Source organism: Macrobrachium rosenbergii, chromosome 55 (assembly GCF_040412425.1).
Source record: "Macrobrachium rosenbergii isolate ZJJX-2024 chromosome 55, ASM4041242v1, whole genome shotgun sequence".
Lineage (NCBI taxonomy): Eukaryota > Metazoa > Arthropoda > Malacostraca > Decapoda > Palaemonidae > Macrobrachium > Macrobrachium rosenbergii.
Window position 1 is genome coordinate 71,267,663 of NC_089795.1, and position 12,500 is coordinate 71,280,162.

Genomic DNA, 12,500 nt, shown 5'->3' on the forward strand with positions numbered 1-12,500 from the left:
TCTTTCCTCCAACGATTCGCGTTCTAACTGTCGATATTTGATTTTAATATCATTGATTTTTCCCAATTTCAGAATAATTAGGCAGCTCGCTATTGGTACTGGTATTGTGTCTCGCCTTTCACTCTATTAAAGAGATTGTTATTAAGATTGCCACTTGATTTCGGTCCATTGTTTCTAACCTAAACATCTTCCAGAAGAAACCGAGAACAATCTCCCAGCGCCTTGAGTTACTGTAATATCCTTCATTTCAAAATCATTTTTAACGCTGAAAATCATGAGCATAATTATCATAAGACGTTTACTTTCTTGGTGATGTTGTTTTCGTATGGAATAAGAGACTTATATAACAGAGTACTGTATAGTGGCTATTTATGGGTTTCATCATTAGGGAAACTTAAAGGAGTAAATTATTTTCCTACGCTGTTTGGCAAAACAACCTTTATGACTAGATGAGGGAAATAGACGTGCTACTTTTCGACCTTCGTGGAACAGGATACAAGGAATTTTATAGATATGATGTTTAGCAAGTAATAATACATCCACTTATACACCAAATTAGTAACTCTCCTGTTTATATTTTCTTTTACAGACTTCGCTATTATCATAAAATGCTTAAATCGCCCTCAATAAATACCTTCAACACCATATATCCTCATCAGCTTTTTTTTTCTTCTGTAGTCTCACACTTTTCACATAATTGTTCCACAAAATATACTTGATTCACATGCCGCCTTCCTCGCCTAAGCTCTCTACCAAGTATCTTAAAATTCTCAGTCATAATCCTACCATACTCTCATTTGTTATGCTTTTAAATGTTATGTTCATATAACTCTTTCAGTCACCGCCATCATCCATACCATAATTCAAAGAATAAACTAAAGAATTCCTCTAAGCCACTCTTCTGGAACCTTTCCATAACGCGAGCTTGCCTTTTCAACCTTTCAACTGTTCTTTTTACATCCTCAGCAGTCGCTTACACAAGAACTCTCAACTCTACATTAAACCTACCATCTCTACATAATTCAGATCGAGCTTTCATCTACCTTGTACATTCGACAAATCTTCAGGATATATATATATATATATATATATATATATATATATATATATATATATATATATATATATACAGTATATAAATATATATATACAAAAAATGTTATATTATATATATATATATATATATATATATATTGGCACTGTATGTGTATGTGTGTATGGGGTAGGGGAAGCAGGGTTAAACAATCTAATGGCGAACCTTCTGAGGGGTTTGTGGACGGTTAATGTTGTGTAAGTTCTAATGTATAGGATATTTACCCATACAGATAAAGTATAAATACGGCAGTCCCAATTTTCTTATCCCTTTCCGGAGATACTAATGTGTCTTATTTTTCACCTGTGGTAATGTGTGATAAATAAATCACGTACAATATATATATATATATATATATATATATATATATATATATATATTTTTGTCACATACTGTACACCCAGACATTTTTTCTATTCACAAATATTAAACTACAAATATCGTTTAATATCCAATTAGTTAGAACTAGTGAATAACTTACACCCAAGGGGAATTATAGCTGATGAGTGCTTCGTCACAAGTGGGATTCGAACCGCTGCCTGGTTTAGAAACAACGATGTACAGTGACTTTTTACTGAGCCATTTTATGACATATATATATATATATATATATATATATATATATATATACAATATATATATATATATATATAGTACATTAAAAAATATATGAAATTCAACGACACACATATGTAAATAGATTCACGTTCTCTATCATTAAACAACCCAATTACTTAAATAAGTATAACTAATATATGAGAAGTTAATGCTGTGATGATTAAGCTGGCCTTATGACAACACTCGGCAGGAGAATTTGAATGTTTTACAATTCCGGTCAGCATTACTAATATCTTCTCAAATGACTCTTAAATTATCCTGTTCCAAAGTGAAAATACTGAGCTTTACATAAATACTCTGGCATTAAAGGAGAAATTACATGTCAAAAAAGGTCATGATGTGCAATTTAACTGGACTTTCATAACTTCATCTAGAGTTTATATGACATTCAATAGAAAAAATTTGTCAATCATGATTACAAATCAATTGTCGGTCCTGATATTATGTTGATATTCGTAGCGACAGCCAGAACACTGAATCAATACCATTTATACTTCCTGCAACGGAAAGTCGAATTAAATATCTTGATTACAGACTGCTTTCGTTGGTTTTCTGACATTATTTGTGTTCGTATTTACGATTTCTCCTTTATTTTCTTGCTTATAAAGATCTTTTTATTGTGTTCTGCAAATGAAACTTCCCAATATCCATTATTGTTGTTAAATTCGAGTTTCAAAGATTCTGAAACTAAAAAAATAGATATTCCCATATTCCAGAAAAAAAGTCGTTTACACATGGAACCTTTCCATTAAAAATAATTGACGTTCAAAGTAATGTCACTGCTGACCAGACCAAACCGGTAACTACTAATTCATATCACTTGAAATGCCCTTTGCTGAATGTAGTAACAGGAATTATTTTGATTCAATACATCTGAAAAGATCTGACGTTCCAGCAAAATCTTTCTATACCAGAAGCCCTTTGTTTACTACGATGAACTTTACTGACTGCCTCTTATGAATACAATTATAGCCAAGTCCTAGGTGAACGATATATTACGAAACTTAATGACAACCATTTCCGCTAGCTGGCGATACTGCATTTTACTCTTGTAATTCGCTGTTAATCTTAACTTAAAAATAAAAGAGAGTTTATTTTGCATCTCAATCTCTTTTTATGATAGGCATCTCTATTTCACATCAACACAACTGAACAAAAAATCAATGCAAACAGTGCAAGCAGACATCCACAAACAAGTCCCTTTCAAAATGCACCTTTGAAAATATGTACCTCACTGGATTGAGGTATATTCCTATTATATCATATACGAATGAAAAACTGATGAAGTGTGCAGAAGTACAGAATAACAACAGAGCCAACTTTTAACATTATATCTGTATAATTACGTACAGCTATAGCTACAGGATATATTGAAACTCTTTCGAGAATTACAAGCAAACTGATATAAAGAGGTAAGTGTTGTTGAGTGCATGTACTCAACTCTGAATGTCACGTGCACATTCCAACGAATGTCAGTCACTAAGGTCTCCCATCGCGTCACTGGTCTTCACTACTCAAATTCTTCATGAGCATCGATAGTTCAAGTGAGCATATTCTAGCATGCCTGTAATTTGTGTGTGGAGAGATAGACTGTAATCAAGATAACTAAAAACTCAACCGTATGCAGTCACACACCCACACAACCGAAAGCATGATGACAACTCGACCTAAAAAAAACTCGTCCGATACATAGCCACATATATGTAAATATACGCTATACCCAGGACTTAGTGAGTCCTGGCTATACCTATGAGTAGCCGTGTAGTAACACTACATGTAAATATAATGGCAAAAAATGGACTTCTTGTTCCCTTCCACTCTTCGTGTGCGTGTGTATGTATGTATGTATGTATGTATATATATACACACATATATATATATATATATATATATATATATATATATATATATATATATATATATGCTCTGGATCACGATTCCTCTTCACATTCCGTTAAATTTCACTAGGTTGGCCTGAACAATGACTTATGTAGATGGTGATTAGTCGACTGTGCTGGGTCTTTGTTGACACAAGCAATCAATGATAAAATCACCGTCGATGCAAATAACGGAAACAAACGTTAAAAACGCATATTCGACACTGCTGAAAAAGGGACAAAATGATGACTGCTGGCAGAGGAAGAGAGATAACATGCTCATAAATTCTGTCCGTAAGTACTATCCGTGGATTCCACCCGAAGCGTTAAATAACTATTGACATTTTCTAACGACTCTGTAATTTATAAGTACTAGTGTCACTGAACCCAAAAAGAAGTACGAAATATTTTTGCTAGTGACATTTGCTAATGATTTAAACTTTTATTTTTAAACAGAATAAGTTCTAAAATTCACTACAAGCCATCCACTGAAAATCTTTTGATCTAATACGATATAATTCTATCAATCAGGTTGAACGTGGATGGAGACTCCACGTAAGCATCACTGAGGAACCCCCTTTTTTGCCCGCCTGCGAATTGTTAAAGTTTGTAAGAACTTGTAAAGAGGTTTTCCGCCTCTTAACCAAGATGCACTAAGAAAGTGGCAAGACGAGAGGAGACACATGGTTGAAAGTCCTGGTAAAACAACGAGATAATTGCTTTATTAATGGCCATGCTATTACTAACCTTTCACATTCAACACTAGGTAAGAGCTCTAATTTTCGAATTTTTCGTAAGAAGAACTGACTTATTTTTGTAAATAATATAAAACCGTGGTCGATTGATAATTTTTTACTATATATGTATATACATAATGTATACAGTATGCGCCTTCTTCTGCACACATATATGCTCTATAAACAGTATATAATATAGTATATATATATATATATATATATATATATTATATATATATATATATATATATATATATATATTTATTTATTTCAAAAATCATTCCTTCAACCGAATGAATCCAAAATCTTATCAGGCCTAAATAATCAACTCGTTCCATATTTGTACCCGATGACGCTAGATACTGTGGCTATATGAATTAAAACAATATGACAAAGGAAATCTATTTCCTTATATCGCTGTAATTATGTTGAATCTTCCAAGTGTTTAGGAAAAATGGTATCCATTAAAGTTTCTTCTGAGCTGGAATTTAATGAAAGCCTAAAAAGGGAAATCAAATTATGGGGAGACTGAACAAACTTTTGAAATCAAATAGACTGAAACTGAATCCGAAAGTAGGCTATATTTAAACACAAATTCTAGTACGATCTGTAATTATACATAACTAGGAATCTGGATATGACAATGGAATAGTCAACAAGATTTTGTTGATTTGAGAATACAGTTTTAAGAACATTATGAGTCAACTGACAATATGTACATGAAATTCTCATGAAAGGGAGATGGATATATCTTTTAAACAACCCTTGGGAAAGTAGTAAGTGATAATATTAGGTGGGCTCCTGTGTTCACATTAGATTTGGAGGATCCAAACCTATTAGGACGAAAACTAAGTGAGGCTGGAGGTGAGAGGAGATTTGTTGTAAGGTAATGCATAAGCAAAATAGTAGGGTATTAATTCATAGGCTCTTTGCGTTGCTAAGAGTTGGAGGGGGATATATATATATATATATATATATATATATATATATATATATATATATATATATATATATATATGTCTGTGTGTGTACATATATTTTATATATATATATATATATATATATATATATATATATATATATATATATACCTACAGTATATCAGTATATATACACTAAATGTGAATAATTCTATAATGAGTAAGCATACGCATCAATCGATCAGACATCTTTATCAAAAAGGTTACCTACATTTGCTGCAAGGTGCTCCACATTCATAAGACTCTTCAAAGATAAAGAAAAGGGAACGATTAAACGCAGCCTATGAATAAGGAGATTCTTCCCATGATAAAGCAACACGAGACAATGGGATTAGGTGCTATAGTGAACAGCAAAACTGAAGCTGGCCAGTAACAAACACAAAACAGAACTTCCAAAATATTTGTCCACTGAACGAAATCTCTTACAAGACCATAATTATCACCTGCTCTTTGGCACAGAAATAGCTGCCAGCGAGTTTAATGTATAAATGTAGTTTTTATTACCATGATAGTTTGTTTATTCGCCTTGAATGAAATTCGGGTAACGCATGAATTTTCAAGTTTCAAAGTATTTGTGCTTTCCTTACCTTTTCGTTGGTCGGTCTTGCCAAAACATAAGCATGACTTTCATACCAGAATATCGTCATCATGCACATTACCTGTAAAAAAAATCTGAAATTAGTTTTTGACTTAGGAATATAAGGATAACCGTAATTAAGCGATCCGATTAAGAACCTATTCAAGTATTATCATCCAAATGTTCCAATGATTTTCAGGCCGATGTATAAATCAAGACAGGTGTTCTGTATAATTAACTGGAGTGCCAGTCGTGCACTCTGTAGCAGTTGGGTCTTGTAATAAGAGACCAAATTTCATGGTTTTACGCCAGGTGAAACCAATACAGGATAACCACTGTTTTCAAACATTGGGCGGTGCCATAGCAATTTACACCAAAACCTTCAAATGGCTGAAGATATATTCCTGTATGATTTCTCTGCACATTTACTTTTTACAGTTTATTTATTAAAATTTGTGGAGGTGTGGTTTGTTTATCTGTCATATGTTAACAGTTATGCATAAACAGTTTATTTTTTTACTATAACCTACATCTAATTATTATTATTCAACAATTATTGCAGTTTTATTTATCGTGTATCTTAACTACAAAAGTCATTATTGACAACTACAATGAACAGACGTAATCCCTTCCTCATTTCCCTTATTTTCTCTATTCACATTTGAGGCATTCTACTCTACAAGGCACGCTACGCAGTCTGACAGCCTTTCGATTTGCTCCACAAGAATATATGTCCATTATGACAAACAAAAATAATTCAACTAAAACCCCACCATTTTCACTAAAATGCTGCTGAAAAGTCATTTTGAAAAGAAAACATCTGTTAATAGAAATACACAATATTGAGAGACCACTTATCATTTCCATCCCTTCTTCCCGACAGTAATCTCTCTCTCTCTCTCTCTCTCTCTCTCTCTCTCTCTCTCTCTCTCTCTCTCTATCGATCGAGAGTAGAGGGTATTTACAAACACTAATCACTCCCACTGAATAACCCAGAAATTCCTTCCATGACTGTTTTCACCTCATTAATGAAATCTTAACCGTAATGACCTTCCTCTAATTCCACATTTGATATCCACTAAAGTTGTGATATAAATGCGACTTATTTGACATGTCTACGCAAAGTATCATTAGCATGGAAAGTTTAGAAAAAAAATTAATAATACTACTGAAGTACACATCAACACTGTATATACATACAGGCCAGTGAAATTTAAAAAGGGATGTGTAATAAATGTGAAGGCGTCAGAGACTTTTACCAGCAAACAATGCTTCTTGACAGCAATTTGTCTGAGCATTAGTTACTGACTGTAGATATAAAATTTCTCGGTATAATGATTAAATTCTCACACTTCCAATATCATTCACGTAAAAATTAATATGGTCATGTACATAAAAGCAACTGCATATAAAAGTGCATTTTATATACATACATACATACATACATACATACATACATACATATACATACACACATGCTACACACACACACACATTATATATATATATATATATATATATATATATATATATATATATATATATATATATATATATATATATATATATATATACAGTATATATATCATATATAAGCCACAAATATCGTTCATAATTGGTAAATGCTTCTTCACCAATGGGATTCGAACCGTTGTCTAGTTGAGAAACAACGATGTAGTTATTTTTTACTACAGGGCCATTTCTATTGATGGCTAAGTGGTCAAAAGTCACTGTGCATAGCTGTTTCTTAACCAGGCAGCAATTCGGATCCCATTGATGACGAAGCACGCATCAATTATAATTCCCCTTAGGTGTAAGTTATTTCCGAGGATAATTAATTAGATGTTAAACGTATTTGTGGGTTAATATCTGCACGGTGTATGTGAAAAAAATACATATATATATATATATATATATATATATATATATATATATATATATATATATATATATATAAATATATGTATATGTATGTATGTATATCTGCACCTACATGAACGTGTCTGTGTGAATTTACACAGAAATTCCATACAAATTTCCAAGGAGAATCACCGCACAGAAATTCGCGTATGTCTCCAGCTGAGTCCTGCTCTACACAAATCATATTCGTTGGTCATTGTGACCTGAAATCTGCCTTTAGGCCCTTCAATCAGCTTACAGCTTGGCAATTTGATTTCTCTGATAAAAGTACTGAAGGCTCAAATTACCATGACCATCCGCTGAGCCCTGTCCATCTCTAAGGGCCATCCCAAGGGGACCGAAGCATCATTGAGTCTGCGACAAAATTTTGATGGAATAGGACCGAAAAGTTCCGAGGGAGAGAAAATAAATGGGTTAGGGGATGTGTACGCACGACGGAAAGCGAAAAATAAAGAGAATAATGGGGAGGAGATGGAAAATATGAGATCGAATGAAGGATAAAAGAATGACTTGTATTACAATATTTCTAATAACTTTTATTTCGCAGAGCTATTTTATTTCTGAGCTTCCATTTTTACAACGAAGGATGGACTATACCATAAAATCAAAGGCACAATGCCGAGGATATCCAGGTTCCAACTAATGAATCTGGGAGATTAATCAAGCAGTAATGCTTAAGAGCATGAAAAAAAAACTTCACTGACGCATTCTGTAAATAGCTGAAGAACTTTTTTCTATTCGTCCTTCAGTATATATTCAATAACTTTGAAAGTCGAAAAAATTTGCTTTGCATTTTCATGGGCCATCACAAATTCTGAAAGTTAATTTAGCTGATAAAATCTGTTAATCTTTTGTCGAAATCTATACCACAGAAATCGTATTTGTTAGTTACATTTCTATCCGTCTTCCTTACACACACACACGCATATATATACATATATTATATAATATATATACATATATATATATATATATATATATATATATATATATATATATATATATATATATATATATATATATATATATATATATATACATATACATATTCTTGATGAAATGTAATTGGAAATAGACTTTATTCTTGGTGATATATGGGTTCCAAAAAAGTATTTTGTCAATATACCAGAAAGAGTGAGCAACTGGTGAGGAAGCGAGTTTGCTGGAATAAATGTTGGTGCAGATTACATAAAGGGGCTATTTGATTGAAATATAATTAAAGACACAAATATATTTAAGTTGGGGAAAAATGGCTGAAAGATGTGACCATAAATCTAACTTGGGGAACTGAATTCAATAAGAAGGTAATGAAATGGAAATATAAAGAGAAAATGGATGAAATATAAGCTAGATTTAAAAAGTGAGGGGGGAAGTACTACTTGCAAGGCTTGTCAAATTCCATGACAGGGGCTTAAGGATTGCCGAGGTTTGAGGGTGTAAGGGGATGGGGAAAAGGAATGAGGGAATAAGAGATTTAGTCAAAGAAAACAAATATTATGTGAGGTTCTACTGTCTAACAAAAGAGAGGATCATGAAGAAAGCGAATGAAAAAGAAGAGGAATATCAAAAACAAAGAAGAGGGTGAGCAAGCTCTCATAAGAAACATAGCAAACGAAGAGATGCCGTCTAACGTGAATGCATTCCTAGGTCAATGGAGCAAGCATATTAAAGATGTGTTAATTATGTACCTGAAATCTTCAACTATTTCCAGAGGCTTTTCAAAACGGAGGTATTTTTCCTCTTGACGTACACAGTCACTGAGATCTTTCGAAATGCCATGTCATCACGTTTTGTCAAGCCTTTTCTAGGTAAAAAAAAAAAAAAAAAAAAGACACTGACATGATGTTGCTTCGTTGTCAAACTTCAAAAGCTCATATCTAAGATGTCCATCATTATAATTTTTAAACAAAATTTAGAAATAAATAGCAGATCGAAAAATTATTCTTTGGCCGTCATTTAAAACAGTCACTCATATCTATTGCACCATCAATGTATTTCTAGGCTACATAACCTTAATGCTCTTAAGAACACAGATGTGAAAACTGGTTTCTTTATTGCTGTGACCAGAATAAAAATAAACATAGGGAGAAATATTGGTGGGTTTTCTGTACACACTGTATTTAAACCCATTACTTGTTCTACTGTATGTAGTAGGCAATCCTAAAAGGGTAGGGAGCCATCCTATTCCATTGCCATCGTGATTTCTATTAATGGCACCAATTCATTCAAATTAAAAAAGAACTTATTTACATTTCCGTTACCTGGACAAATACATATGTCATCAACATATCTGAACATACTGCGTAGCGTGGAATGAGTTTAATATTTTGCTTCCGAAAAATTCCATGTACAACTTAACACTGGAAACAAATGTTAGCTATTGTTGTACCAAAAGTCTGATAGTAAAATTGCCCGTTGAATTCAAATCTACATTCTGTTACACAAATTTTAATTAATTCTATTTGCGTGTGCTTGGAAAATGGTATATTCAGCTGTCTGTCCTCAAGCATAACCCTTAAAACCTACGGCAGATCGTCAATAGATACCTTTGTGAATAATGAAGTCACGTCAAAGCTCACTAGCCTAGATTCACTATTCATCTGCACTTTATTTAGTTTATATTTACCACGTCAACATTCTTCTTAATATTAGCATCGGAGATGGTACCAAACAATGGGTTAAGACTATCTACTAGGTATTTTGCTAATTTGTAAGGTGCGGACAAACCGAACTGGTAAGTGGTCTAGTGGGATATGATTAGGAATGTATGCAAGAAATTGAAATATCCTGACTCTGTATTAGACAATGCATTAAAGCGGAAAAAAAGGAAAAGTATAACACATACAACATGATTGTACTGTCATATAATAATAATTTCAAAAGTTTTCCCATATACTTATAAATTTTGGAGTTGATGTAGCAAATAAGAGCAATAAAACAATGAAACGGTACTAACGGATGTGTATACCAGATTCCATGTAATTCTTGTGATAAGTTTTATACTGGTCATACTGTAAAAACATTGGAAAAGAAATAAGAACAGCAACATGAATGTGTAAGAAAAAAGCAAGTGAACAGTGGAATCTTTGTACATGTTAGTCAAAAAACCATACACTCAACTGGGCAGGAGCAAACAAGATAGTTTATTCTAATAATGCACAAGAAAGAAACATCATTAAGTCTAGTTTTATCAATGAAAGTTTCAGCAAGAATATATACATCAGTTATGGCATGTACAACCTTGATCCATTAACCTCAAAAGAATACGCAAGGAATTTAATTTTAAGGAAGGTACTTAAATAACAGGGATAAGGGAAGTGGGTGTTTCCAAGGATTTATTAAATTTGACCTGTCACTGATGAGGGTAGGACGCTGTCTACAAACACCTGTCAAGTGCAAATATTTGGTTTCTAACCGTTTATATGTTCGTATGTACTGTCCTACTAGCATGTATATTATTAATTTCTACCACTTTGCATCTGTCCTCTGAAGAAGTATCAGTTAGCAATAAAGCCGACACTGGTTACGATCTACAACCGTGTTTCATCTCTTCGTTGTAGTGTTTGATATATGTATATACATACATATATACATACATACATATATATATACATATATATATATATATATATTATATATATATATTAATCTTCTCTGAACCTATCAAATTACACCTTCCACAGTTACTTTCTGTCTAAATATTTCAATTACTACCTTGAATCTCACTCACTCCCTAATCACTTAATTTAATGTCAAATTCAACATTTTCCATTTCATTTGTATCCATAAAATGCCTGACGTATTTTCCTTAATAAATGAAGATAACACTGTAGAAGCACCTGCTTAAGTAAAGTAATGTCAACTCATGAACCTAGTCGCATTTACCTTATAAGTTATATCTCACAAGTTTAGTTACTCTTCAGTGAAGAAAACGTTTACTGGTACTTCTCTCGTTATTGAGAGAAAGCAAAGGAAATAACAGCCGTTATAATTACAAAACTTCAGAGATGAAGCTTAAAACACTCCTAGTTATTTTCTATCTGCATGTATATAGGAATACAAACATAAACTAGTTTAAACAGAAACACATATAGAAATTATTTTATAATTTTCGATGTAATTCTGGAAATTATCTATTAATCCATATCATTTTTCGAACCTCCTCATTTAAGATAAAAAAATAATAAACATGCATTTCTACAACTCCACGGAAAACCTATCAGGTTTTGTAGTTTATTAATGACATCACTGTATCAACAAAATCATACTGATTCTACTGTTAGACGGCTGGAAATTTCCAGACCCAGATTGCCTAGAACCAGACTTGATGCATGTTGACTGACAATAAAATAATCCATTCAGCAAATTTTGAAGGGTTAAATATTTCATTTCTGAGAATGGACACTGCAGTGACATAGGTATCGCTTTAACACTTTCGTTTTCTCATCGTGTTTTTGTTCGGTTTCGAATTTCGAATTTCATCTTCAAAACTACATTTATTTTAGGTCAAGGTCCGACCTTGCATATGCAAGAGATAGTAATATCACCCTGCTCACAGTATTGTTATTTATAATAAAGAAAGTAAAAACACAAAACTTTTGCATATGCAGTCATTATGAATACTTGCATATGTTAACATATAAGAGCACATTTCTTAAGACACCAAACACCGAATGGGGTGAAAAATATACAGTATTT

General features: G+C 32.6%; 1 protein-coding gene across 3 annotated transcripts in view; it reads right to left on the reverse strand.

Moving 5' to 3' along the window:
- The window catches only part of LOC136835393 (lachesin-like), a 570,016-nt gene that overhangs the window by 210,878 nt on the left and 346,638 nt on the right, over positions 1-12,500 (reverse strand). Inside the window, exon 1 of one of the 3 annotated variants that reach the window (XR_010852124.1) lies at positions 5,893-5,971. The exons of the other annotated variants lie outside the window; for them this stretch is intronic. The gene's annotated coding sequence lies outside the window, so the exon portion shown is untranslated. Of the gene's footprint in view, positions 1-5,892; positions 5,972-12,500 lie in introns of those variants that run through there. 3 annotated transcript variants of the gene reach the window in all.